Source organism: Theropithecus gelada, chromosome 5 (genome assembly GCF_003255815.1).
Source record: "Theropithecus gelada isolate Dixy chromosome 5, Tgel_1.0, whole genome shotgun sequence".
Lineage (NCBI taxonomy): Eukaryota > Metazoa > Chordata > Mammalia > Primates > Cercopithecidae > Theropithecus > Theropithecus gelada.
Window position 1 is genome coordinate 161,192,643 of NC_037672.1, and position 27,549 is coordinate 161,220,191.

At 35.1% G+C, this 27,549-nt stretch overlaps 1 protein-coding gene and 1 pseudogene across 1 annotated transcript in view; both read right to left on the reverse strand.

The window, feature by feature from the left end:
• Positions 1-27,549, reverse strand: part of MARCH1 (membrane associated ring-CH-type finger 1) — an 826,141-nt gene that overhangs the window by 646,369 nt on the left and 152,223 nt on the right. The gene's annotated exons all lie outside the window — the stretch shown is intronic.
• LOC112624391 overlaps positions 339-27,549 on the reverse strand; it is a 37,224-nt pseudogene continuing 10,013 nt past the window's right edge.

The following is a 27,549-nucleotide window of genomic DNA, read 5'->3' on the forward strand; positions in this document are numbered from 1 at the left end:
TGCATTATTATTTTTCCAAAAATTTGCTTTACAACAAATTATTTTCTTAGTAATAAATTTAAAAAACAGAATTTGCTTTAACAATACATTTACTGTAATCTGTTTTAAATTTTTAGCAACATTTTCGTTGTAAATATTTTCTTTCCCCTCTTTCTTTTAATCATGGAGCTTATTTTACTTGAACATAGTAGCAAGCATTAATAAGTGGATTGCAGTGTCTTTTCCTTGGACTGAAAGGACTATACTTAAGAGAATGTGTTAAAAAAAAAAAGAGAGAATAATTAATAGAAATCATTCTACAAAGCTAGTATCCCAGTTAATATTTACAAATATTGTTATTTTTTTGGCAGTAAAAACAGTATTTTAGTCCACCCCCTCCTGCCCTTCCTCTCCTCACAACCCCCAGTACACTTTTCCCCTCTTGTTCCCACAGCAACGTTACAATCAGAAAAAAATAAGTTTCAGGGCACAGGATTGGATGGGGGGGAGGGGATATGAGTAAAAACAGGCAAATCACAATAGGAATTTTTCAGAATAGGTTATTCTACTTAGTTATCATCTTCTCCCTCATCTTCAGGTTCTCGTTTTCGCTTCTGACCCCTTTCTTCTTCACCAAACTCTTCTTCATCTTCCTCCTCATCTCTCTCTCCATCGTTATAACCTTCTTCATCCTCCTCCTCCTCTCCACTCACGTCCTCCTCTTCACCTTCCTCCTCCTCATCCTTGTCCTCCTCATCTTCCACTACCTGAGCATCTTCATCATACTGCTCCTCATCCTCCTCTTCCTCCTCACATCCAGGCCTTCCACGTAGCCCTCAGCATCCGAGTCAGGGGCCTCTTTGTCGTCCCGGTCATAGCCGTCGAGATATGTGAGTTGTGAGAGGAGCTTGAACACGTTTTCTCGGGAATCGTTCAGGTTGGTTACCTCGCAATTGAAAAGGTCTAAGCTCTTGAGGTTTTCTAACTTTTTCAGTGGCTTTATTGTGCTGAGGTCTTTAATTTTGTTGCCACTTAAATTTAGATATGTGAGGTTTGGACACTTTTCTGCCAATACTTCCAGGCCCCCCGAGACTCTTAGTTCAAGCTTCTTAAGTTAGTTTAACTTTGGTAAGTTTGAGATTGAGGCGAGGCCTACGTTGATTGTACTTAAGAATTCCAGTTCTTCGAAGTCATCTGTGAGGCCTTCGAGTTTGCCTTCATTCGACCAACTGCTGTCCAGGACAAGTTATTTCACATCAGAGGGCGCCCTGTTGCGCAGCGCTAAATGAATCCTTCTGCCTATCTCCAATGTCTCGAGCTCGCTCTCTGCAGAGGCTCCTGCGCCGGCGGAATTCAATCCATAAACCCCGAACCCATGGTCACACGTTTTAGGGCTTTGAAGTCTCAACCAGCTCCGCTCGGTTCTCGAGCCCCAATACTTACAAATATTATAATAAAGGGATTGATAAGTAACTTGGGTCAAGCAGAACAATTTTTCAAGTAGGTAGATCTTCCTAGTAAGAAGGTAGGTGTGTGTGACTAAAGGAAATCTTATCTGATTCTCTGGTTGATAATTTGTGAATACACAAGGCACTCCTGTCTACACTACTAATTGTGAATCAGCCTTCACAAGTACCCATTTTTCTTTTTACTTTTAGAGACCTGACACAGGATATCTTTGAATCTATAGATTAGGTTTAAAGTAACCTGAGAATATGCATCACAGATAGTAAATAACACAGTGAACCATGAAAGACATATTTGGTGAGAGTTCCCCTCAAATGAAAGAATAAAATGCCAAAAAAAAAAAAAAATCCTGTAAAAAGCTGAATCTATCTTTTATTGGTATCATAATGAATTATTAATTTTCCACTTCTGACTCACAATGTGATCTTGGTTGTATCTGTTCTATCAGATTATAACTAAAACCAAAGTATCTAACTAGGTTCAGATATGGCAAATGGTAGAGGAATAAAATTTGAATGGCATGTATGTTTATTTAGAGAGGAATAATTTTCTACTTTCTGAGACATTTATATTTTTAGTGAGCAAGGAAAATAATATGTCTAGTGTTAATTAGTTCTTACACAAGGATCACGAGATGGTTTTCAGCAGGTACTAGTCATATATCCTACATTGACTAAATATGGTATATTAAAAAATAATATTTCCCTAAAACAATCTTTTCACAGGCTATAGAATTTGTGGGAAAACACTCAGGAAGAAATGAAAATATAGCAGCTCTGCTGGAATTTGCAATTTATAGGGAAGAAAAACATGCAAAAAAATATGCTATTGTTTATGAGAATTACATAAGAAGTTGTTTCAGTATGGGAGCCAAGGAGCTTAGGGAGTTGACCTTGATTTGGAGATCAGGAAAGCCTGCCCAAGAAAACGTCGTTACATTTGGATAATTTGAAGGATGAAGAGGCATTGTCTAAGCTAAGGAGATGGTGGAGGGAGAGTTCCAGTCAGAGGACATAATCTACACCAAAACCCAAAAGTGAGAGAATGCAGTAGATATTATGAACTATAAAATGTTCCATATGACTGTATCTTAGAGTGTAAGCGGCAAAAGTGGTGTGAAATATGGTTGCAGAGGCAGGAAGAAGTTATGGAGTATATTGGTAAGGAAATAAAACACTTAAAGCAGAAGAGTGGTATAAAATAATTTGTATTTTTAAAAGACTAGAATGTGTAAAATGTTAATTTTCAAAAAAAAATCCTCATCAGGCAGATTTTGTTATTATCCCCATTATATATGTTAGAAAATCAAAGCTTAGGCTGTTTCAGAAACCTGTTCAAGGCATAGCTAGTACTCAAACCAGGATTTAAGTCAAATTTGACTTGATTAAAGTCCATGCTTTTCCATTACACCTCGCGGCTTTATAATTTGTTAGTTCTTTCCGATGTATCTACACAATGGTAGTCATAGTTCTACTATTTGCTCATGCCATTTCATAAAACATAAAAGCATCCTTCAAGATACTGGAAACATGAATTTACTTCTCAAGTTATAGTAACTGTAGTGGAACAATATTTTGAGGTAGTCAATGTAATGTTTATTTTCTTAGTTCCTTTTGACCTATATCCATCCACCATTAAACCAAAATGGTGAAACATATACAAATGTACACACACACACAAACACACACATACACAGATAGAGAGAGAGAGGGAGAGAGAGAGAATAAGAGAGTATATTGAGTTTCTGATTTTGGAGTTGTTCGCCTCCTCTCTCTCCTTGATACAGACAATAGTAATGAAAGCCCTGGATTTCAGTGCCTAGAATCAGACACCCATTGGGGTTTTATGGGATTTTTAGAGCTTTATTGTAAAAATCGCGTTTTAAACATTGGCAGACTCAAACAAACAGCTTATATTAACCACAGGGAAGGAAGGATGTATAATAATGGAGCAGTTTTATTAGACATTTAGGAAAGAGAAAGAAGGGGAGAGAGGGATGGGGGGCGGTCTGTGGCTGTGTGTGAGAGAGAGAAAGAGAGAGAGACAGAGAGAGGGAGAAACTTATTTTGCTAATTTGGCTCATTCTAGTGTGGAGGATTGGTAAATCAAAATATAATGGGGTTGCCTGGCAGCCTGGAGACTCAGCAAAGAGTTGCAGTGCAAGTCTAAAGGCTGTCTCTTGGTCTTGTTGGTTCTTACTCCATGGAAGTAGGAATAATCTTTTGTTCGATTCCATGGAAGACAGTCTTTTGTTCGATTGCAGTCTTGAACTGATTGAATGAAGCCCACCTACATTAAGGAGGTTAATCTGCTTTACTCAAAGTCCGGCTGTTTCAATGTTAATTTTACCACCCTACCCTGGGCCAAAAAACAAAACAAATACAACTTCATAGAAACATCCAGAATAATGTTTGACCAAATATGGGCACCATGACCCAGCCAAGTTGACACATAATATATCCATCACTGAAGGACTTTGAAAATAGTAGAGATTTGCCTGACTTTCAATCTGGAGTGTAGGGAAAACACCCTCACTTGAGAGTAGGCATCATTGTGAAGTAACCTCAAGAAGAAAATAAAAGAAACAAAAAAGCTGAGACTGAACTAAAAATGGGAAGTAACTGGGTTACAATTGTAAAGTGTGTTTTGTTCTACTATCATGTTTAAATACAGATCTACAGAAAAGTTAACTTCGATGATAAGGAATAAAAATATGTATTTACACAACTGATTTACATTTATAATTCTAAAACTGTGACTTCATTGTAGTGTTCTGGGCATCACTCTACTAGTACCCAGTCCCTCTATTAGAATTGTTTGGATGTGATTTCTTTTTTCCCTACTATATATGAGAAACAGGCTTGATTATGTTTACGTGTCTAAGCATGGTTGGTTGATAGATGCTAAATTGAAGTATGTGGCATGAAGTCTCATCAAACGTCAAAAATTCTCAGATTTAATATCATCTCATCAAACTAAAAAACAGCAAACTGATAGTTCACCATTTTGAACATGGTTAAAAGTAGAACAAATATTAGAAATTGACATATAAGAGCAGTCAAATCAAAAAAACTGTTTTTCACTTACAAAAATTGTTTTGGATGAGTAATGTTTTCCTTCAAATTTTAGACATGTACCTCCACAAAAGAATCCATTTTTTAAAAAAATCACGACTTTAGCTTTTGCTCTTTGAGACAGCCAGGCAAAGGGAGAATAATATGAGCTTTTTACATTGTGTAAGTCACATTTTACTGTAAGTACAGAACATATTTTGCCAGTGAAAAATGACATTAAATGTGTCATTCCTTGCTCAGTAGCAATGACCCAGTTACAGCTAACCATTTTGTGTTAAAAACTTTGTGCCTAATGAAATATGCAGGAAGCTTGTCTGGTTCAGAAACCCTGGAATCCTGAAAATGCATACTATGACAGGCATCAGGAAGCTGGTAATGGTTGAGGCTGTGAAAAGAATGTCAAAGGTAATGCTGAAGGTGTCAAAAGACAATTCAGAGCCAAGTACTGAGAATTTTCTCTTCAGTGACACTTCCAGCCTTATTCAGTTTCATCAGAAGGTAATTTCTTCAAGGCCTTGTAAACTTAAATGGGAGCATTAAATATTTAATTTTACAATTACAACATGAAATTCTCTTGCCATTTCAGCATTTTCATGTCTCTGTACAATCAAGAAACCTAATTTCTTTTAGTATAAACAGTTAAATAAAATAGTATTCAATTATTTTTAAACTGAAATGATCCAAATGCAGTGAACATTTTCTTTGAGAAAATGTCTTAATTTTTATGTAGTGTTTTACTGTATCCATTCCTTTGATTTACTGACTTTAAATCTACTATTCTTATTTTAATTCTATATAAACACTTTATTCTTAATCCTATATAAAAGATTGATACCTAAGAATTAATTGCATTGTTAGTAATTGACAGAAAAGAAAACCATCTACGTATAATGATTACATTCTGCCACTAAGTAATGATGAGAGCTTGCTTATGTTTACTGAGCAGTCAATATGTCCTCAAACTGTGCAAAGGACTTTACTTGATTATTTACTGTTTATAAAACACAAAAGTATAGGCACTATTGACACTTGTATTTGAAAAGCTAAAATAAGGCTTTTGTAGGATAAGTTCCCCAGAGTCATATTGTGGAACCTGGGTTTGAACTCTGGAAACTCCAGTGCAAACTCGCTACTATAAACAGTTTTGCTGGGGAATAAACTGACAGGAAACAGGCATGTCCATAGTCTTCAACTGATTGCATAAGAAAAAGACAGATTTTAAAGTTTCCTATTTAATTTAAAATAATCAAAATTGTTCTAAATGAGTAATCAACATAGGTTCTATCCTATCTGCCGATTATCAATTTAGTGATAGTATGAAGATATAATTTTCGTTTGTTTTCTTTGAAATACTTGCTAGAAATTTGAAACATTTCTGTTATTTCTTTGCTCTTACTACCCAACGTTCTCTGCTTTTAAAAAAAAAAAAATCTCTCTAACTATTCTGGAATTTAATTTAACCTAGAGTACCATATCTCTACAACCATAAAAAATAGTGAAAAATAATCTGTAAGGTAGCCAAAGAAAGGAAAATCTAACTGAACTACACAATTTGATAAAATTTTTCAGAATGAAATACTTCACAGTAATATCTTCTGATCAGTATACAATTAAACTCAAACTTCATTGACAATGACCATTAATAATAGGCTCAGCTTTAATAATATGAAACAAAAACTACATTCAAAAAATACTTGAAACTGTAAATGACCCACTCTATTAATCTATTCTATTCTATTTGGTATTCTTAGATTTCTACTTCTAAAGACTAAAAGTAACATGACATCCCATCCTCCACTTATCTTTGTTAAAAAGTGAAAATGAAAAATAATAAATCTTATTTTGGCCAGGCGCAGTGGCTCACATTTGCAATCCCAGCACTTTGGGAGGCTAAGGCGGGCAGATCACTTGAGGTCAGGAGTTCGAGACCAGCCTGGCCAACATGGCAAAACTTGGTCTCCACTAAAAATACAAAAATTAGCCAGGCACGACAGCGGTTGCCTGTAATCTCAGCTACTCAGGAGGCTGAGGCAGGAGAATCACTGGAACCCAGGAGGCAGAGGTTGCAGTGAGCCAAGATCATGCCATTGTACTCCAGCCTGGGCAACAACAGTGAAACTCAGTCACAAACAAATAAATAAATAAATAAATTATATTTCATAATACACAAACCGAACTAAAGCTTTTTACTATTTTTTTTAATTGAATGGGCCAGAGTTGTTCCAGAAAACTTGTTCATTAAAACACAAATTAAAAGAAGCTTCAGTTTCTAAAATTTGAAAGTGCTTTGTTACATCAGACATCAAACTAAGCATTAGAAATGTAAAAGAGGAAAAAAATTCTATCCATTGACTTACTGTAATACAGTCTCTACATTCACCTTTGTTTCAAGTATAAAAGGAAGAATATTTTATTTTCAAAGACTATAAACCTGACTTTGAATTGGGGCCTCATTCCTTTGACAATTCCTTATTACTAATGATTAGGCTAAACTTTTTTATACAAGTAACTCTAAGATATTCAAATATATATTGGGAATTAGTCACTATATACTTTTATTTAATAATTGTTCAAGCTAAATATAAATCAATAACAGGAGAAAACTCTGTAAACAGTAGAGAAAAGCCAAGTTTTGAATTATCATTAACAAGTATGATAATACCAAATAAAAATTGTATTAATTTGATCATAAAATTTACCATGAATACTAAATAAAAATGATGATATAATAGTAACAGGGGATATTGACTGAGAATTAACTAGGATGTAGGCCATGTTCTAAGCATTTATTGTATAAACTCTTTTAACAATAGAAAGTTATTTTCCTCATTGATTTTTTTTGCAAGTGAGGAAGGGGTAATAGAAGCCATTATTAAGAAGTGAAGAGTAGTAATATATACAAAGATAAGTCTTCATTATTTTGTGTTTTACAATGCATAAAAATATTATTTCCTGATATGTCTGTATAACATGATCTCCTGGTTACAGCCCTGCCAATTTGGAAATGTTTAATCTATTGTGGGCCAATAAATTCAATAGGTTTTTCAATTTTTATTTTAAGTTTATTTATTTATTCATTTGACAAGTATTTCTTGGAGGCCTACTATGTTACAGGCACTGGCAATGAATCCAGATGGGAAGAAAACAGGCAGTATTCAACCAGTTACCACAGCAATAAATTTATAAATACAAATTGTGATCGTTTCAATAAAGGTAAAGCATATTTTATTAAGAAAACATTAAAGAGAAACCAGTTTTGACTGAGTCAGAAATAGATAAAACCTCACTGAAGGTTTGGAGTCTACTGTGCTGGGGGGACTGAGGTGAGGCAGCCGCAGCCTAGAGCTAGCAGATGAAAGGGTGCCTGCCTCCCTGCTGGTGCTCACCACAGCAGCGGAGTCAAGGCACTTATAGGGGGAACGGGGGTCCCCTGCTGAAGACTGTGTGCAGTGTTGCACTAGAGTTGGTTTGGGACCAGGTATGGAAGTTAAATGATGAGAACACAAGGTCACAGAGAGGAGAACAACACACACGGAGGCCTTTCGGAGAGTGGAGAGTGGGAGGAGGGAGAGGATCACGAAAAATAACTAATGGATACTAGGCTTAATAACCCTGTGATGAAATAATCTGTACAACAGATCCCCGTGGCACAAGTTTACCTACGTAACAAACCTGCACCTGTACCCCTGAACTTAAAATAAAAGTTGAAAAAACAAAACAAAACAAAAAACTCACTGAATGAGGGATATTTAAGCAGAGCTTTGAGGATAGGAACTGCCAGGCAAAGGTTTCAGGGAGAAGTTTTCTAGGCAAGGGGGATTGTGTATGAATCCCTGATGTCAAAGAGCTCTGTATCTTCAAGGGATTAACTCATCAATGTTGCTGGAACAAAATAAAGGAAGCTTGAGAAGGGACTGGAGAGGCAGGAAAGGGCCCAGGCCTGCTAGGTCATATCAAGACTGTGGAAAGCAACTCAGGTACAATGGAAAGGTATTTGAAGGGTTTGATGGAAGAGAGTGACAGAATTTAAATTGCATCTAGAAAAGATCCTCTCTGCTGACACTCTGGGCTGGATTCTTTCTTCCTGCCTCCCCTACCTCCCTTATAAACTGGGAAGTATGAACTTTATGTAATGCACAGCCCTAAGCATCTAAAGTGAGTTTAACCCAACGCTGAGTATTTGTAGACAAACTGCAGAAGTTTGACATTTTCCTGAGTCTTCCCCGATGCTATCTAAAGTTATTTCCCAAAAAGAAGTAGTAACCTTTGCCTCCTTACTTGGATTTGTCTATAGAAGGAATAAGTGTCATTCCTCTCAACGTGGATAAATGATCAAGCAAGAGAGAAAAGAAGATTCTTTACAAGTAGTGTCAGACAAAGACAGGGCTATTTCAAGAGAAGAAAATGAGTGAGAGCTCTGGATATTGAAATGGGCATTTAAAAGCTGCATTGTGGGAAACTGGTTAAGCTCTGGGGTTCAAGAACAGCCTGGGCAACATGCTGAAATCCCATCTCTAAAAAAAAAAAAAAAAAAAATTAGGTGTGTGTGGTGGTGTGAGCCTGTAAGTCCCAGCTTGCTGGGAGGCTGAGGTGGAAGAATCACTTGACCCCAGGAGGTTCAGGTGGCAGTGAGCTGAGATTATACTACTCTAGCCGAGGCAACAGAGTGATACACTGTTTCTCTGTCTCTGTCTGTCTCTCTCTCACTTTCTCTCTCTCTCTATATATATATATAAAATATATATACACACATATATATACATTTACATATGTAAAATGTTTATCTGTATAAAATAAAAGTTGCCTTGTATTCTAAACATTAATTGAAAAAGCCAGTGAAACTAGTTGTCATTGTTTTGCATTAACATTAGTTAAAACAATGCTCTTGACAGATAAAGAGGAAAAATCTCAGTGGCTTAACATATTAGTTTCTCTGCTCAATCAAGAACAAAATGTGATGCCTGATCAGAAGACTCTCCTCCAAATAGTAATTCAGGAATGATTTTCTTCCAATTTATAGGTCTACCACTTGGACAATGTATCTTCCAAGATCTCCATCCTCATCTATACTGTATCCAACTTTGGGAGGAGCATGAGTTTCATGCCAGGGAGGTTCTTATGGCCCAGGGCTGGAATCTTCTCATAGTGCACTGGCCAGAACTTAGTCATACTTAACTACAAGTCAATCTGGAGCACCCAACAAGAGGAGGAGATGGATTGATTAGAAGCTAGATAGTCTCTGAAACTATAGGGTGCCATATGACATATGTGTTCAAAAATCCTGCAGTGCAAAGCAAATAACATGATAGCAGAGAGATCCAGATTTATGGAGAAAAAAGAATGGCCAAAAAGCAAAACAAAACAGGAAATATTTAATATTGTGCTTTTATACATTAAATAACGTTGTTCTCATTGTATAAAACAGTGTTACAAATTGCCTTTCCCTTATTTGAACCACCGGCTTTTCTCATAAAATCAGTCCTCTTCATTTAACATGCATTTGTATAATTGGAATATTTTACTAATAGGATAAAAATCTCTTAATTAATTTTACTAAGTGGCCTCTAGAAGAAAATTTAGATTTCATGGAAATTGTGTGTACTTTATAATTAATGATGAGAAAAAGCCCAACATTAAAGGAAGAAAAAAAAATTTTAATGCAGTGAAAAGGGGTAAATAATTAGGCCTTATTGGCTAATGAGTTATTTGAATAAACATCTTGGTTAGGCAGTTACATATAATTAAATGTTTTCTACCTTTTTAATGAAATTATTCTTATTGAACAGTACAAAAGAAAGTTCTGCTCTATTATTCTAGTTTTCAGTTATAAATGAAAAAGCATTTAAACACAAACAAACATCACTCTGATTACAGTATGGAATATTAATTGGAAAGAGGCAAGAGTGTGAATAAACTGATTGATAAGAAAACTATGACATTTTCTTAGGTATGAGAGACTTTGGATCATTTATCAGCGTCTGTGAAGATGAGAAAAAGCTGACGGCTTAAAGCTGAAGAACATTTTAGAGGTAAAATTGACACAGCTTCATGGCAGATTATATAGAGAAGATGCAGAAGAGAGAGATATCAAAGATAATTACTCAGTGTCTAGCATGAGCAACTCAAATGAAAATTCAATTAACCAAGAGAGGGAAAATCAGAAGATAAATAGATATGGAAGAAAGGTCAGGAGTTCAGTTTGAGGCATATTGAATTTGAGATACCTGTATGTTACCCAGCTGGGGAAGTCAAGAAGACTGTCGTAGATGCGGGCCAGAGCTCTGAGGATCTGAGTCATCTGGACGTATAAATATTGGCATTCCTTGGCATATAGATAGTGTTTCATGTTATGATATTATATGAATGAAGCTAAGAAATGAGTGGATAAGTTCAGTTAAGGATCTCAATATGTAGCAGTTATATTAAGAATTGGAGCCAGCAAAGTTGACTGAGATGCAGTCAGAAAGGCAGGAGGAATCTGACTCCCATATTCATTTCTACATTATTGGCAATAGCCAAGACAAAGCAATCTAAGTGTCCATCAAAGGACAATGGATAAAGAAAATGTGGCATATATACACAATGGAAAACTAGTCTGCCTTTATAAGGAAAGAAATACTATCATTTATAACAACATGAATGAATCTGGAGGACATTATGCTAAGTGAAATAAGCCAGGTATAGAAAGACAATCACTGCAAGATCTCATTTATACGTGGAATCTAAAAAAAGTAAAATTCATAAAAACAGAGAGTAGAACAGTAGTTACCAGAGGCTAGGAACATGGGTAGTATGGGGAGAGGGGAGAGGTTGGTCAAAGGGTACAAAGTTCCTCTTAGACACGAGAGGTCAGTTTTAGTGATTTATCATGGAGAGTGATGATCATAGTAATAATGCACTGTATATTTCAAAAGTTGCTAAAATATTAGATTTTAAACATTCTTACTCCCAAAATAATAAGTAGTTGAGGTGGTAGATATGTTAATAAGCTTGATTTAATCTTTATGTGTGTGTGTGTGTGTGTGTGTGTGTGTATACCACATTGCAACCCATAACTGCATGCAATTATTATTTGTCAATAAAAATAACATGAAAAGAACATCAAATGTGGTTTGGCAAAAGTCAAAGACCCAGTTAAGAGACTGTTTTAAAAATAGGAAATAATGCTAGAAGTTCTTATGAGAAAAAGACAGAAAATTGTATCCATTCATTCAACAAATATTTATAGACTGTTTGGCAACACAAGGCATATCCTGGGTACTAAAACTGTAGGAGGAAACAAAAACTCTTTGCCCTCATGGTCTTATATTGGCCTTATAGAAACTTGACAATGGTTAAAGACCTTAGAAGAATCAGTGTGGGTAAAGTAGTAGGTATGGATACCATCTGGGAATGAGTTGAAGTGGAAAGAAGCAAGCAGAAATGACATGTTTAGACAACTATTTTGAGAGAGTTTGCATTGAAACATACAGGGATAGAGCAGTAGCCAGAGGGAGAAGTAAATTTAAATGAATATTTTTAAAATATGGAGGATGCTCCAACATGTTTGAATGCTTATAGGAAAGAAGTATTGAAAAGGGAGAGATAAAGAAAACATTGTGAAAAGTCATGGAACAAAGTCCCTGAGAAGAAAGAATACTATTATGGGGTCATGTAGCATATTATTTCCTTTGAAAGAAACTAATAATTTACTCTCAAAGTGATAATGATGATGATGATGATAATAATAAAAAGTGGAAGAGGAGGAGGAAGAAGAAGAGGAGGAGGAGAAAGAGGAGAAGGAATAGAAACAACAACAAAAACAATAACAACTATTTAATACAACAACCATCAACATTCATCAAACATTTGCTCTGTCCTAAGCATTATGCAAAGCTCTTGGCACACATTTCTCTCATTTAATCGTCATGATAGCCATAAGAGATGACATTATTTTCCCCACTTTTCAAGAGAGAAAAATGAGGCACACCAAGTTATCTTGTTTATGCAATCATCCAGCCAGTAAGCGATGAGTCAGACTTTCAAGGTGCCAGTGTTTCTGTCGTCAGAGCTTAGGCTCTGAATTATTTAAAGACATTTTTCTATTTTGCTATCTTTCCATGGATGTTAACAGACTTAAAAATTTTTTAAGTATATTTTCTGTTTTTTCATGTGTTTGAGAATAGGAGAGAAAACAAAGACACATGTGTTTGTTTTAACATCTTATTTCATACTCCACGTATTATTTTTTACTCAGAAAAAAAAATATGTATGTATATGATCAGCTTTCAATATCCATGGGAGATTGGTTCCAGGTCCTTAGAAGATAAGAGAGCAAGATCCACTGACATTCAAGTCCCTTAAGTCAGTCCTATGTATCCATGGGTTCGGTATCCCTAGAAATTTCCTCCAAGGTTGGTTGAATCCAAGATGCTAAGAATTCTCCCATTTAATCATCATGCTAGCCATATGAGGTGCCATTATTCTCCCCGTTTTACAAGAGAGAAAAATGAGAAACACCAAGGCATTGTGTTTATGCAATCATGCCACCGGTAAGTTGTGAGTCAGACTTTGAAAGTGCCAGTGTTTCTGTCTTCAGGGCCTCCAGGGCATAAAGATTGACTGTATACACATACTTTTATATCGGTGTTTTGAAAGAAAGGTCATAACAGCAAAGGGCAAAAATGTAACTAAAGCAAATGGGTAAATGACAAACCAGCATATATATTACATATATATAGATGTGTGCTTATGTTATATATGTATTTTTATGTCACATAACAGTGCCTATTGTAAGTAATTCATTTCCTAAATTTTCAATAATGCTTTTAATTACTTTTCTCTGGGGTTTTATTTTTATTTTATTATTATTATTATTATTATTTGAGACGGAGTCTCGCTCTGTGGCCCAGGCTGGAGTGCAGTGGCGCAAGCTCTGCTCACTGCAAGCTCCGCCTCCTGGGTTCATGTCATTCTCCTGCCTCAGTCTCCCCAGTAGGTGGGACTACAGTTGCCCGCCACCACACCTGGCTTTTTTTTTTTTTTTGTATTTTTTTTTTTTAGTAGAGCCGGGGTTTCACCGTGTTAGCCAGGATGGTCTCGATCTCCTGACCTCGTGATCTGCCTGCCTTGGCCTCCCAAAGTGCTGGGATTACAAGCGTGAGCCACCACACCCGGCCTGGTATTTTACTTTTAAAACTTCTACATAACACATTGACTATAGACAACAAAAAATGAATATTAATAAAATAGGCATATGCTAATAGAATTAGGTCATCAATATTTTTAAAAAATTAAAACTAAAATGAATTTTTAAAAATTTAAAATGTATCTATTATACATGAGATGTCCTTTAGACGATATAATAAAGTATAATATCTTCAAATGTTATTTTTTTGTCTATTATATAAATGAAAGTACATTTAGAAATTTAAATATATAAATGAACAATAAAAATCTTATTAAAATCTAATTTAGGGTTTTGGAGTTTGAAACTTCAGGCAAAATGTTAATAATCTTCATCTTAATAAGGAGTTACATTATACTACATTTTAAAACAACTAAGTATAATTGGATTATAACGCAAAGAAAAGATAAATGCTTGAGGTGATAGTTATACCGTTTGCTCTGATGTAATTGTGATGCATTGTATGTTTATATAAAAATAACTCATGTATATGTTTATGGGTAGATATATACACCTACTATGTACCCATAAAAATAAAAAAACCAAACATAGTCCTTGTAAATATATATTTTTCTGTATTCATGACACATATAATGATATTTTAAGTAAATAACTAATGAAAAAGTAAGAAAAATTATATTAAAAAAAGAATTGTGTATTTTATGTTGTTTTCATATATTTTTGAGTGGTGGTCACTCAGCTTTCTGATCTACAGAACTGTGAGACAGTAAATGAGTATTAAGTTATTACATTTATGATAATTTGTTATATAAATTCCTAACTGCTTCCTATCTGGTTAACATGAAACCATGTTGTGATTGCAAGTCTACAATCCATTTGTCACTATAAGTTGGTTCTAAAACACATCTTTGTTTATGTTACAAAGTTTATATAACTTCACTTCATTGAATCCCCATTATTCTAAAAAAAAAAAAAAAAAAAGCCTCCACTTTGTAAATGTCTAATATGACATGATAATATATTATCAGGCTAAGATCAAAGATTGTGTAAATGGTAGACATAGATCCAAATCATAGCTTATTATGTCATTGGACAAGGTACTTAAAATTCTGATCTTCAGAATCTCTGTCAGTTTAGAAGCCAGCTCACAAATTGGCAGATTTTTGGGTGACTGTGGTCAAGGGTCTTTGGTAAGCAAAATATTTTTGTATATTTAAAAAATTATAATTCCTTTTAAATTACAATTCATTAATGTCTACAATGTGGGGCACACATTTTACGGTTTACCACAATCCCCACCATTTCCCTTCTGTCTTAACTTCTCATCACATCCCCATTACTATTTGACACTTGAAATTGAAACGGGAAAAGTTCCCTTGTTCCCCCTTGCAGGGCGTGCGATGGGGCTGTGGCTCGCTTCAGTGCCCCCGCTGCTCAAACCTCACATGGGCGGGCTGTGGGGCTCTGACCCCATGGTAGTGGCTAGGGATGAATGTTGACAGCTGAAGCCCCAGTCGGCATATGTTACAGGGTGCTCCTTTAGTTTAACTCTCCATAGAGTTTAGCCTTCCATAGTCGGCTTGTGTTCATCAGCTCCATTAGACCCTTCCTTATCACAGACGGCTTTCTGTATCCTGGGGTTCTTGCCTTAGTTTACCAGAAGAATTGGATGACATGTGGGCTTGGAGAATGAGTGCAAGGTTTTACTGTGTGGAAGTAGCTCTCAGCAGATGGGGGACCAGAAGGGAGATGGTTTTCCCCTGGAGCATTCGCCAAACCCCGCCTCCTTCCGCAGGTGGATAGCCTGCCAGCATTCTGACGTCTGTTGTGCTCTTCTGCTGGCGTGCTCCCCTTGACGTCCAGCTGCTTGTCTTCTTCCAGCGATGCGTTCCTCTCCATGTCCAGCTGCTTGTGTATCTGTCTGCTAGAGTCTTGGGGTTTTTATAGGCACAGGATGGGGATGTGACAGGCCAGAGTGGTCTTGGGAAATGCAACATTTGGGCAGGAAAACAAAAATGGTCGTGTTCACCTAGTCTGTGGGCTCAGGCCCCGGGGTGGAGCCCTAGCCAGGGACCATGCCCTTTTCTCCCTTCCAGATCATTTAAAGGGACCATGCCCTTCCCTTCCCAGCACATCTGTATCAAAATCACGTCATTGCTTCAAGAACTTCAAGCAACAAAATTAAGTAAGGTTGAGAAAGAATTTGAAATTTGAAAGATTTAGGAGGGGGAGATGAGGCCAAGGTAGAATAGCCAGAGCACAAGGACGAAAGCCAAGCAGGTTGACAACAGTCCTGAAGAACTATATAACATTCCCAGTGATGATTTGTGAGGTTGAAATATACTTTTCTATGTTAACAACAGTAAAAACAATTTTCCATTAACCATGCTAGAGAAAATTCGGACCTATCTTATTGTTTTATTTAAAAAGATAAAATTCTTTAAATATAATCAGAAGTGACCAAAGAATATACAATGAAAAAAGTAGAGAAAATATTATTTCTGTATTTAAGTAGGTTCTCACATAATGCCTATATAATTCTTGAGGACACCTGGCCTTCAATTTTGCTTAGAGTCAGAGACATAGGAAATGTTTCCCAATAATAGAACAAACCTAAACTGCATTGAAAGTCTCTGTGAAACAAACAAACAAACAAAATCTGTCAATAATGAGACCAGCATTTGAACTCATGAATGTATTTCCCTTTATGGTTTGGCCATTTCTTTGCCCTTAACCTTTATCCAAGAAAACACCATAAGTATAAATGCTGGCAGTTGATTCATTTGTTTAGAAATGAAAATGTCTTTTAGGAGAAACTGTCAGGTAGTCAAAGTATAAATAATGTGCAGTTACAGCTCTTTATTCTAAATGTCTTGGAAAATAATATTGTTAAACATTATTTTAAATCTGCAAGTCTCATTAGTACTTCATTAAATCTCTGAATTTAAGGTGAAAGGGTATGTGTGCTAATAAGGGAAGAGAAGAAAAAATATGCTTTACAAGGAATAGCAGTAGATTGAAAAAATAATTATGTGAAAATTTAATTAGTTGGAACCCAATCGCAAACAAAGAAATGATTTAGTTAATTTTTCTATTAATAAAGCAAAGTCATTTCTTGGATTAGATTAATTACTGATGAAGAAAAATATTTAAATTTTCATTATCCTGAGCCTCATGATAGAATACAGAGTTCATACTCTATGCTTTTACCAATTTGAAAAACAAAGGAGTTATCTATGGCCTACAGCTGTCTCATTCCTTGAGAAAACCATGTGAGAGCAGGGCTCTACTGGAGTCTTTGTTACTGCAGGGAACATTCCTGACTTTACAAACATAATAATATTTCCATCGTTCTCTGTTATCTGCAAAGGTCAGTATGTACTGTAACCCAAGAATACTTTAACTATTAAATTTTAAATACAGCTGATTACAATTCACCAAATTTACTGATGTAAATAATCCAGGAAAGTAGGATATTTTACCTTAACCAGTGGCATGAAAACAAATATAGCTGGAGTCCAAATGTAGAATTAGAACTGTTAGGACAAAAAGAAATTTAAAAACCTGTATAGCAATCACCTCTCACTCTTATTTACTAGAGATGATAATTTGACAATGTTTCAGCTGCTTGCTAGTGATTTTATCCTGCTGTTGACCATAATGCAGCTCTCTTTAAAGTATTATTACTAAATTACCATTCACTTATGAGTAACCTATTTTTCTAGACATTTTCATTCAACTAGACCAAACAATTTCCCCAAACAATTTTGAAACAAGTGTCACGTGGCTATATCCAACTAGCTAGGATTCTTATGGAGGCTTAAATTGATTTAGACTGGGGTAAAATAAGACTTCGATTAAAGGTCACAGTTTTGAGACATTGTTAAACAAACAAACAAAACAAAATGATTCTGTGTATTCATTCATTCATTCATTCATCAAAAGCTAAAAATTCTATAGAAGCCTTTGGGAAATGTGCCTGTTAGTATTATTAAGGATTGAGGATGGCCTATCAGGAGGGGAAGATAATTTTTACCCCAAACCAGTCATTTTAATCACAATGACATAAATAAAGGCCATGCTCCCACAAATGACTTATGTTGTGACACCTTGGATGATAAAGACTCTTTGTCAGATGCTAGCACTGATGGGCAATTCCTGTCCCAGGAGCACATTCTGCCCCCAACTATTTATAAGGTCTATTAAACTAGAACTCAAGAGGGAAGGGTAGACTCCTGTGCTCCAGAACATGGGCATCCCCAGAAAGCCAAACTGAAGCCTAAAAGATGCTCCCCACTCATCAGTCTCCCTGTTCTTTTTGCCTATATGGTAAGAAAACAATTACAGAATAGGCTGGGGAATTGCCCTCGCCCTGAGTATAAGAAGGGTTTTTAGTGGAGGTATTATTATAACAAAAAGAGAGAGCGAGGAAAAAAATTTTTTCAAAAAAAAGATGACCTAACTTCTGCTATTTTGTGAAAGGGAACTATTTCATCATAGAGGTCTTAGACATTCTTTAAAATATTTTTAAGGAGTTTTTTTTATTTAAAAAGGCAAGGCTCACTGGACAAAGACTATGAGAAACATTTAGACAATGTGCTAAATTTCGCTGCATAATAAGGTAAAACTATAACTCTTGGGGTAGGAGGTCAGAAAGAGGGAAATAAGTATTTGGCATTAAAATAAAATAAAATTATAGAGAAGTATCAGGAGGTAATGGAGAGACCTTACTGGAAATACCTAGTAGAAAATTACTCTTCTATAACAAGGAGGGGACATAAAAGCCTAAGAATTGTAGTGTTGAGTATTCAAACTTAAGTGGCATTTTTGTTCTTTTTCATTATGGAAATGGTCTTACTCCTAAACTTTCATGAATAGTATTAAATTCATAGTGTTGCATTAATGAGGTTAGAGAATAAAAGAAGGGGAAGCGGTGACAGGACAGTAACCACAGGAAATGACGCAATGAGCCAGAGAAACGAGTAGGTAAAGAAGTAACAGTAGATAAGGAGCCTTTGGGAAATCCTTGCAAGAAAATTGGGCATGAACCATTTTATATAGCAATTAATGTAAAAAGTATCCCCAGGAGGCTGAAATACCCAAGGATATATAGATGATATTGATGTAGGTTACCACAACAATTACTTTATTCCATTATTTCCTATGACTTAGTTCTTTCTTGAGAAATACAAACTTAGCTTTGTTTTGCAAGAGTTGTGCATTTTTGTGAAGAAGGCTACACATGAGTGTTCCTAGCAGCTGCCTCGGTTTGGGCATTCATCAAGGAAGATTACAGTGGTGCTGAAGTCTATTGTTATTATTAATCATGTGGAAGACATATTAAAATTAAATATTTAGTTATATAGTGATCATTATTAGTGTCTTAAGAACAACAATAAGATTTTTCAAAAACAACGGATTCATTAATAAACAAAATGTATCCGCTTTCCACACTCACTAGTTGCTTCTTACCCAATTTTCAAAATTCAGTTTTAAACTTCAGATGTTATTTTTCATCTCAGGTAAAACCAATGATCTTCAAATGAACCTTTCTTCAAAGTGGTAATATATGGGTATAGGGAACATACATCATTTGAATCATAACAATGAAGAATCAATTATAATATAAAACTTGAAATTCCAGTGTGTTTTACATTTATGTCAATCCAGCTTTTCTCTTTACAAACTTCAGAGATATGAATCCTTCAATATTTCAAACCAATCTCACTGATGAAATGTTAACACAGAGTAGAAGAGTATATCTAGTTATGCCTTCATAACACTAAAATGATTTTAAACACAAGAGCTGTCAAGCCTGGAAGGGAGCGATTTAAAAAGTCGGTTCCTCTATACATTTCTAAAGTTATTAAATGTCCAATGACTCTGATCAGCTCTCTTAAAATTTAATCAAAATTTATAAAAAGGATAAAAAAATGATGGGCAATATGACTTTTCAATGCTACGCTAGGACATTATTTAACAAACCCACACCGGAATTACTTGTCTCTAAGAGAACATACATGTGTTTGACTTTGTTATTTACTGTTTATTTATAGCCCTGGCCCCAGACACGGTGAAGTTACACATCAATTTACAGATTTCTGTCCTGTAGATATTATATCCCCAAAGTTTATGGTTTTATTGCCTTGTAAGACAATAGGTCACTTTGTATGTATCTAAACTAGCAATCTTATTCTAACATTTTTAAAGCCTTTACAAATGGACTATCTAAAGCCCTCCTTCCCAAATGCATTCAAAATCACATTTATCTTATCTGTCTCTACGTAATTAAACATTTGAATGAAATAGCTATCATCATGTATTTGTGTGAGATTCATATATATATATAGTCCTATATATGTGTATATATTCCCATATATATACACACACATACATATATATAGGAATGGAATTCCTATATATGAATTTTGTTATATATATGAATTCCTAGATATATATATTCTCATATATATTCCATTCCTATATACACAGAAATTCATATTATATTTTTGGAAATAATACTTTCTGAAAAGTATTAAAAACTTTTAGAAAATTGTACTGTCATTCCTACATATCAGTTATCATAAATAAAATACATTTATTCAAAAAAAACAGTAGTAGACATTGAATAATGTATTTTAGGGGCATTTTAAGCAAAAATGCCTCAAATCATTTTTGTTTGTTCTGATCTTCATCCTAGTGAAGTCTGAAAAACATGTGGAAAAGAAAGAAGAACATAATCTCCCATTCCTTTCAGAATTGATTTTAACCTTCAAAACATGTATCCCATAATGTTTATACACAGTAATGAGCATTGTCACATTTTGTGCACTAAATTTAGGCTGTTTAAAAATAGTTTGTGAATTTGCTGAAGAATTGTTGACAATAATGGCATCACTTCTACAGTGAAACCATTCTTGAGAACATGTTGGAAGTAACCTGTGTACTATTGTTTCAAATGCATAAGTTAAAGCAAACATTATGGGATAGTGTCCCAGTGTTCACAACATTAGAGAAATCAGATATCTAGTGGATAAACCAGACATTAAATAAGAAATTACACAAATAAAATAAAAATTACAAAATGTATAAGGAGAAATACACACAATAGTGGAAGAACTAAATACTCAGAAAAAGCAACTGAGATCTAAAGAAAGAGTAGAAAATAAAATTCATTAAAAAATTAATGTAACAAATTCCCTACATCCACATAAAAGATAAATAAAAAATATAGCATCAACTTTGCATTCATTAGAAATTATTTGGCCAGGCGCGGTGGCTCAAGCCTGTAATCTCAGCACTTTAGGAGGCCAAGACGGGCAGATCACGAGGTCAGGAGATTGAGACCATCCTGGCTAACACGGTGAAACCCCAACTCTACCAAAAAAATACAAAAAAAAACAAAAAAAACAAAAAAAAAAAAACTAGCTGGGCGAGGAGGCGGGCACCCGTAGTCCCAGCTACTCGGGAGGCTGAGGCGGGAGAATGGCGGAAACCCGGGAGGCAGAGTTTGCAGTGAACTGAGATCCGGCCACTGCACTCCAGCCTGGGCGACAGAGCGAGACTCCGTCTTAAAAAAAAAAAAAAAAAAAAGAAATTATTTTAGCTAAAAGTAAAAAAAAAAAAAAAAAAAAACTAAATGTAGTAAATTAAACAAATAAGTTTCTTTTTTAACATAGACATTTGGAGCTAGAAATTCAGTAATGCCTTCCGAAATATAGGATCTTTTTATCTTTCTCCTTCACCATCAATATTTTGATGATTTTTATACTCTTCCCTGTTGCCTCATGGTCACAAGACAGCTGCTGCTGCACCTGGGAACATCAGTGTTCCCAGTGGAAAGAAGAAAGGGTAAAGGGTTATGCTAGCCAGCTGACTGGTTACATTCTGTCAGTCAGCAATGAGTCATATGTCCACTCCAGACTAATCACTGGCCCAGCAGAGTGAGCTTACCATGCCTAGTTTGAATCAATTATAATCATTTCCTGAACCACTTTTCTTAGGTTCAAGGGATAACTGCCAGTACCTAAAGGAATCAGGGTTCAGGTCGTGAAGAAAAAAATTGCACCTGGTGTGACAAGATGATGGGAAGATTACATCTGGTGCCTGCCATGTATGTCCTTCAGAAATTAACCCTATAATTTAATAAGAAAGAAGAATGGAAATTTTATGTAGGTGCCTTTCAAATTAATTCAATCTACTAGGTAGGTACACTTTCTTTAGCAGCATAAACGTAAATTGTTTTCTTGTCATTTTAGTATAAAAACATATAACACCACCTGTCAACATCGTGGTTTTTTTTTTAAGAATAACTGTTGATATTTTTAGGGTCAACATGCGTCTCTTTATACTTCTGTCTTGCTGTTCATTTTGATTATGTTTCTTATGTTTTAGGCATATAAGGAAATTAATTTATGGGAAATATTTCAAAAATACATCACAGAAATTATAATTTCATATATATATAAGAAATATATTTTGTGTATATTAGAAAGGAAAGGAGCCTGGATCTACGTAAAATAATTTTGTAAAGGGAAAAATGGCTTATTAGTGTAGACTTGTAAAAATGATAAGCCCTGTTAACACATGCTAGCAAGATACACCATTTTGCCCAAATTTTCATAAGTGTTTCCCATAGGCAGTTCTACGGAGTCAGCCAAATAGTGAAAATGGAAAGAGAAAGGAAAGGAGAGAGAAAAAGGATGGAGAGAGGGAACTAGCAAGATATAGAGAGAAAGAGCTCATTTGTAACAAATGTCTAAGACTATTCAAAAACAGGAAGGATAGATTATATATTTTGATGGTGGTTTTAGAAATAATGAGTAATGATATCTCAGTGTTTATGATATGTATTATTAGATAGAAGACATGAACTATGTATCTGATAACACAGAAGGAATAAAGAATGTCAGTATATTAGTCTGTTCTCACACTGCTAATAAAGACAAACCCAAGACTGGGTAATTTATAAAGGAAGGAAGTTTAATGGACTCAAAGTTCCACATGGCTGGGGAGGCCTCACAATCATGGCAGAAGATGAAGGAAGAGCAAAGGAACTTCTTACATGGCAGCAGGCAAGGGAGCCTGTGCAGGGGAACTACCATTTATAAAACCATCAGATTCTTGTGAGACTTATTCACTACCACAGGAACAGTATAGGGGACACAGCCCCCATGATTCAATTATCTTATCCTGGCCCCACCCTTGACACCTGAGGATTATTACAATTCAAGGTGAGATTTGGGTGGGGACACAGCCAAACCATATCAGTGAGAATATTTGAAGGAAAACTTCAAATGAAATGTTGTAGAGTTGAACCAATCATGAAGTTTTAGAAACTTAAACTGACAGCAAAAGATTATATATAATTTTATTGTTTTATTCCAAATTAACCAAAACTGCGAGGGAAGAAACTAGAAGCTGTCATGCAAACAAATATATATATATAGTGACAATTGTGGCAGTTAATAGCAAATTTTGAAGATGAGCATTTTTTCAACCAGGAAGTTGAAAGTTTGAATAATGAGTGCAATAACAAACTTATTGGAGAAGCAAGTGAAAAATATCGATTGCCTTCATTCTTCAAGCAATGGATATTTATGTATTCTAAGTCCAATGTTTTAGGCAGAAGATCAAAAGAGAAAACATTTCACTATTTATTGTAAGTGTTGGCAGATAGGTTCTCATTTCACAATGCCTTCATGCACTATTAGATATAAACTACTAATGTTCTCACCAGTGATTTTCATGCCCATCAAACTGAATTCAAATTCCTTAGTAATCAAATCCTTACTGTCTTTGCCTACCAGTTTTCAAAGTGTGTTTCCTGAAATACTAATGCTGCTCTTTTAAAAAGTGTTCCTTAGTAAAATACACATAGGAAACCCTACATATTGTAGTATCTTCTTAGACAATAGTCATTCACATTAACATATTAACGGCTTTGAAAATTCTTCTAAAAACCTGTTTAATTTGTTCAATTGTTACATTTTAAAATTTATTTATACCCAGAGCACCATCTAGTATGACTTGTTAGCACCTAAAGAAACTAATATTCCAGGAAATTTTAGTCTTACCTCAGTATACATTTCTAGGATTCTCTTTTACAGCGTCTTTCCGTATACTCTACCCTCTAGTCCAAGCTTGTCTAACCATAATCCACAGGCCGCATGTAGCCCAGGACAGCTTTGAATGAGGCCCAACACAAATTCGTATTGGGCGACATTCATATTTTACACCATTCTATTTTGTGTCTGCAGCAGTATCTACCATAATGTATTTTATAAAGTATACGTTGAAAGTATCATGAGATTTTTTTTGCGATTTTTTAGCTCATCATCTATCATTAGCATTAGTGTATATTATGTGTGGCCCAAGACAATTCTTCTTCCAATGTGGCCAAGGGAAGCCAAAAAATTGGACACCCCTGACATCAAAATGGAGTTTTATACACTCTCCATGTGTGTCCTAGATTTCTTACCTGTCTTACTATTTGAATTTAACTCTTTTCTTTTTTAAAAAAATCTCTACCCAAACTCCTACCTTGTCTTTCATCCATCTACCTACATCTCGCTAGCATGAAAACTGTTCACAATCTCTGATCTAGTAGTCTATGTCCTAATAATCTATTCTAAAAGAATGTAAATTACAGAAAAGTGCTTTTACATGAAAGCATTTTCTGTTTGTAACTTATAATAGCAAAACAGAAGACATTACCTAAATGCTTTATAGAAGAGGGCTGGCTCAGCATTTAGGGTATGTAGAATGCTAGAATAAACAGTTAAGTTTGTAAATTTTTTAATATAGTGCAATTCTTAGTCATTTATTTATTTAAATAATATCGCATTAACTTTAGAAAGCAACATATAAAGTTATATGCATATTATTTTCTCAAATATATAAAGGAATACAGAAAAAGGTGAAAGAGAAACACGCTTCAATGCTGAGTTTTTCTTTGTGTGGTAAAAGTTTAGTTTTTTTTTTAAGCATCTGGATTTTTAAAACATTAATTTTATGACTAAAAATCAAAACAAAACAGACAGACACGCATGCATTCTTCAGGGCTGAATTGGTTTCTCTGTTGTCACTAAGACTTCCCTAATCTCCCTAACAGATGTCATTGCTTCTGCTTCCCAACTCCAGGGCTCTATGGTGTACGCCTCTCATGGTACATTTCACAATCTACTTTGGACCAGAGATAATTGTATAATTGCTTTATCCTGCACGTACCAAATTACATTCTATTTTGTGTCTGCATCAGTGCTTAACATAATGTATTCTATAAAGTAGACATTTAAGAAACATTTGTGCAATGAATAGGTTTTTTGTCTCAAGTATATCCTCTTTTGTCTAACGTTTTTATAAAAAAAAATTTATAAAATAAAATGGTGTATAATTATACAAATTCAAGTAACTCCTCTAACTGCCTATTTCTATTTTCCCACAATGTCGAAACTACCTGTGACAAGACTGATATCCTCTAAAGGAGGATTTTTTTTTGTGGGGGAGGGATGGTTGGTGGGAGATAACTGAAATTGAAGGTAGTAAACATGGAAAGAACTTGGAAAAATGCACTTCAATAACTTAGACCTAATTATTCCTTTTAGGTCATCTTACAGTGCATTAAAGATCAAATGGCAAAGTGCACCTTAACTGAATAGGAAGAAGTCCTACTCACTTTTTGTGAGTTATTCACATTTTTGTATTTTCCACTACACTCATACTAGAATGGTTGAAAATTTCAAAAATTAAAAGCTGACAAACGAAGTGCTAGTGAGAATGTGAAATACCTGGAACTCTCATATATTATTATTGGGAATGCAAAATAGTACAACCATGTTGAAAAACAGTTTGGCAGTTTCTTTTTTCTCTCTCTCTTTTTATTTTATTTTATTGTATTTTATTTTATTATTTATTTATTTATTTATTTTGAGATGGAGTCTTGCTCTGTTGCCCAGGCTGGAATGCATTGGCGCGATCTCAGCTCACAGTAAGCTCCATCTCCTGGGTTCATGCCATTCTCCTGCCTCAGTCTCCTGAGTAGCTGGGACTACAGGCACCTGACACCACACCCGGCTAATTTTTTGTATTTTTAGTAGGGACGGGGCTTCACCGTGTTAGCTAGGATGGGCTCGATCTCCCGACCTCGTGATCCGCCCGCCTCGGCCTCCCAAAGTGCTGGGATTACAGGTGTAAGCCACCGCACCCTGCCTGGCAGTTTCTTTTTAATTAAACATCAAATTATTCACCAAGTTTATCAGGCTTAAGTACTCATTTAAAAGATTTCCTACTTGTTTTAATGTCTTTCACAAATGTAAATCACAACTATTGTTTTCTATTTTAAATGTTTTCTTAACCTGTTCAAATTTCAGTCATTCCAATTTGCAGAGAAGTAACTGATGGCAATATTATTAGTGTATCAAGAAATGGGAACTGCAGGATTACACAATCAACTGCTGCAGGAAGAATTTTACACAATCAACTCACCTTCACCATTTATGATCTTCCAGTTATTTTATTTTTTTCTCATATTCTCCTTGGAGAACATCTGATTGGATGTTCTCAATCACCAAAAAGTTGATGAAAATTAACATTAAGAATAAAAGAAGCCTCACTAACCCATTTACACGAACAGCCAAATTTCACAAACAGACTAATTAATTACTGAAAAATAAAGTGGACAAATGAAGCAGAAAATAAATAAATGTAATAGATATTCTCAGAGATATTCCAAGGGGTATCACCTCCGTATATCAGCAACAATAAATTATTATGAGGGAAAAATAAGCTATTAGAGTTGTTGGAGGGGATTGTTTACACAGACAAAAATAAGTAAATGAACAAACAAAATAGATTGGATAGTAGACCAAAGACAACTGAAAATCACAAATAGTGAGATGAAAGATTGACACAAGGAAACCTCACAAAATGCAGGAAAAAAAAACCGAAATAAATGAAAAGTGGGAGAAAATAGATACAACACATAGAAAACAGCATATGAAACTTTGTAAAATATGTCTAATAAAACATATATCTATATACTTTTATATACATGTTTGTATGTGTATGCATAAATATTTGTGTATGTTTGTGTATATATATAAAATATTATATAAAACTTTGCACTAAATGTATAGAGAGTATAGATACATTGCAAACAACCATGGCCCATTTCAAATAACAGTATGTTCTTCCCTTGCCATGGCTCATCCCCATTTCTCTCATTATCTTGCTTCCTGGTGAAAGGTTTTTACCCATAACAGCTGAATCAAAGTGTAACCAAGGAGCCAAGGAGATCTACTGATGAAAATACCAAACTGCAGGTTTTATTTCAACACCAAGGAATTGGTGGATTAAACCAAAAGTAATTAGATTATTAGCAAACAGAGATTTGGGGGTGGTTTTTATTTTATTCCACGTTTTTACAGCATCTTACAACTGAAGAGTACTGAATAATAAATTTGCTAATAGTGATCCAAAAACTATGGTCAAGAAGGTTGAATTAGTCCAGTCTCACACTGCTATGAAGAAATGCCAGAGTCTGAGTAACTTATAAAGAAAAGAGATTTAATTGACTCACAATTCCACATGACTGGGAAAGCCTTAGGAAACTTACAATCACGGTGGAAGGCACCTCTTCACAGGGCAACAGGAGAGAGAATGAGTTCAAGCAGAAGAAATGCCAGACACTTATAAAACCATCGTATCTCATGAAGCTCACTCATTATCACAAGAACAGCATGGGGGAACCACCCCCACAATTCAGTTACCTCCACTGGTCCCACCCTTGACACATGGGGATCATGGGGATCACAAATCAAGGTGAAATTTGGGTGGGGACACATAGCCAAAACATATCAAAGGCCATGACATTAAAGGGTTTGAAGAATATGGCATTTGCTG